Source organism: Citrus clementina, unplaced genomic scaffold (assembly GCF_000493195.1).
Source record: "Citrus clementina cultivar Clemenules unplaced genomic scaffold, Citrus_clementina_v1.0 scaffold_8, whole genome shotgun sequence".
Taxonomy (NCBI): Eukaryota; Viridiplantae; Streptophyta; class Magnoliopsida; order Sapindales; family Rutaceae; genus Citrus; species Citrus x clementina.
In genome coordinates, this window is record NW_006262022.1 from 13,892,391 (window position 1) to 13,895,401 (window position 3,011).

Below are 3,011 nucleotides of genomic sequence, written 5' to 3' on the forward strand. Positions count from 1 at the left end.
TGTTGATTATATATGTATTGGTAGTGATGACAATATTAGATACTAGATGTATTTATTTTGAAATTAACTTGTTGGAATGTGATAACTCTACGAAATGAGAGTTATTACATCCATTCTAGACTTGAATCAAGATCATTTAGAGAACAAATAAGGTGTTTTTATTACATTTTGATTACATTTTGTTTAAACATTCATTTTAGTTGAGTTTTAATAAGTTTTGCTTAAATCAAGTAATTTGTGCTAAAAACAAGTGCATAATTATAGGTTTTAAATTCATAAGGGGATGTTGACACATTAGATGAGCAATAAGAGGAAAGAAAATGGCCACAAAAGAAGACAAGCACAATCGGGAATAATGCAGTGCTGTTGTGGATGCTAGAACAACCAGTGCTGCAGCAATCAGAGAGCAATACGGGAGAAAGAATAAAGCGTGGGTCAGCCATAAAATCGCGATCTGTATGTTTCCTAATTTAAACGCATGCACGCGCATGGACTTTAGGTCTTTTACCCTAATTTGTAATATAAAATGAGGCGTGCACCACATAGAAAGGCGGCAAGGAATTATCATAAAAAATAATTACAAAGGCAAGAAGAAGGAGATCAAGATTGAGGAGTGCTATTCGGAAACAAAGAAAAGAACCGTGCAGAATTATTTGTCTTTCATCGTGGTCAACTTATATTTTCTCTTCTTCCTTGAATTGTTTGGATGTACTTCGAGATCAATACATTTGTGTTTATTTTTCTCATCCAAATTATAAACTAAATTTACTTGTGGTTGAGTGACAAATAATCCAATAGGTTCTTGACTGTTCTTTTATGTTGTTATGATAATGCTGTAGCATTATACTCTAGTAGTTTTTATGAATACAACTGTTATTTTGGTTGACCACCCATTTAATAGTTTCAGTTAAGATAGAGCAGCAAAAGAGCATGTCTTAGCGGACATTATTAGAGTATTACTTGTTCTTAAGTCGAGTTTCCTAGATTAGGTTACCTTGAATCCCATAAGGACAATACTTAAAGTTAAGATTTGTGACACTCTAGACATAGGTGATCACCTTGTAGGGTGGAGATATTAAAGGTTATAATGTCGTACCATAAATATATGAGCAACTAGTCATTGTTAGTAGATTTAAAGGTATGAGATTTCCAACATGTGATAGCTGGGGATGCAGATTTATTCTACCCATTGCTGCAGCACTTATTGTAACAACTTGTGCTAATTTGTTGAACAACAGTCACCCCATTATGAGAGTTTGATCATTCAACTACTATATTCTCAATTGAATCTTAGACACATTTAACTTAGTTTATTTCATTACAGTATTGTTTTATTTCCATCTCTTACAATTATTAGTTACGATAGAATTATTTGACAATTGTTTATTTCGGTCTTTAGTTTATTTGCACTATTGTGATTGCTTTAGCATTTTGAGTAGCATTAATCCCTGTGGAGACGATCTTGAATACTCATCACTTTATTACTTGCTGTGTATACTTGCACATTGGCATTGATAATAATTGATTATAGAAATCAATCAACAAGTTTTTAGCGCCGTTGCCGGGGATAGATTGTTTATTTTTGAAGTGTGAAGTAAATCTTGATAGCGCCAAATTTGATTTGATTCATTCTATTTATTGGCAGATCGGTATATGCATGCGCAAAGACAGATCTGTGGCATTCCAATTCGATCCTGAGATTGAAAGGACTATCATGAGACTACGAAGAGAACAAAGGAATTCATAAATTGCTTCAAGCATGATTAATTTACAGGATGCGCAAAATTTGAATCCTCACGGGCCCCTACAACCAGTCAACATTCAAGAAGAGCAGAATGAACATGCCAACGGGAGACAGCCAGGCAACAACAATATTATTTACATGGCTGATGACAGAGACAGAGCTATAAGAGATTACGTTGTACTTACCCCTCAAGTTGTACACCCTAGGATCATCATACCTGAGGTAGAAGCAGTAAATTTTGAGTTGAAACCAGTGATGTTTCAAATGTTACAAACAGTGGGACAATTCAATGGATTGCCTAATGAAGATCTTTATCTCCATCTTAAATTATTCTTGGAAGTAAGTGATGTTTTCAAGATTGCTGGAGCAACACAAGATGCCTTAAGGCTGAGGCTGTTCCCTTATTCCTTAAAAGATCGAGCAAGAGTTACCCTCTGATTCTGTCACTACATGGAATGAATTGGCTGATAAATTCCTAATGAAATATTTCCCACCAACAAAAAATGCAAAACTGTAGAATGAGATTACTTCATTCCATCAACTTGAAGATGAAAGTTTGTACGAGGTGTGGGAAAGATTCAAGGAATTGCTCAGAAGGTGTCCTCATCATGGTATCCCTTGTTGCATTCAATTGGAAACTTTCTACAATAGGTTGAATCCGAGTACAAGGTTAATGGTGGATGCTTCAGCAAATGGAGCTTTGTTATCCAAATCTTACACTGAAGCTTATGAGATTCTGGAAAGAATTGCCAACAATAATTACCAGTGGCCTTCAGCCAGGCAACCAGCAGCAAAAGGATCAGTAAGGGTACATAACATTGATATAATTACAGCCTTATTAGCACAAGTAACCTCATTGACTAACATGGTAAAAGCCATGACAGCTGCTCCAGCAACAGTAAAACAAGTTACTGAACTTTCTTGTGTTTATTGTGGTGAAGAACATAATTTTGATAATTGTCCTGGAAATCCAGCTTCAGTAAACTATGTGGGTAACTTCAATCGACAACCTCAGAATAACCCATATTCAAATACTTACAACTCAGGCTGGAAACAACACCCAAATTTATCATGGAGCAGTCAGAATCGAAATGCTCCAGCATTGAATGGACTGAGTAGAAACACACAACCACCTGGTTTTTATCAACAAAGTCAAGGGCAAAAGCATATTAGTTAGGATCCAATCACTTCACTGGAAGCACTGATCAAAGAATATATTGCAAAGAATGAAGCAATTGTACAGAGTCAAACAGTGTCCTTAAGAAAC

At 35.5% G+C, this 3,011-nt stretch overlaps 1 non-coding gene across 1 annotated transcript; it reads right to left on the bottom strand.

Moving 5' to 3' along the window:
• Window positions 1-2,252: 2,252 nt before the first annotated feature.
• Window positions 2,253-2,359, bottom strand: LOC112096630. Its single transcript, XR_002904527.1, has one exon. It is a non-coding gene; the product is annotated as a small nucleolar RNA R71 (small nucleolar RNA).
• Between the last annotated feature and the right edge of the window lie 652 nt (window positions 2,360-3,011).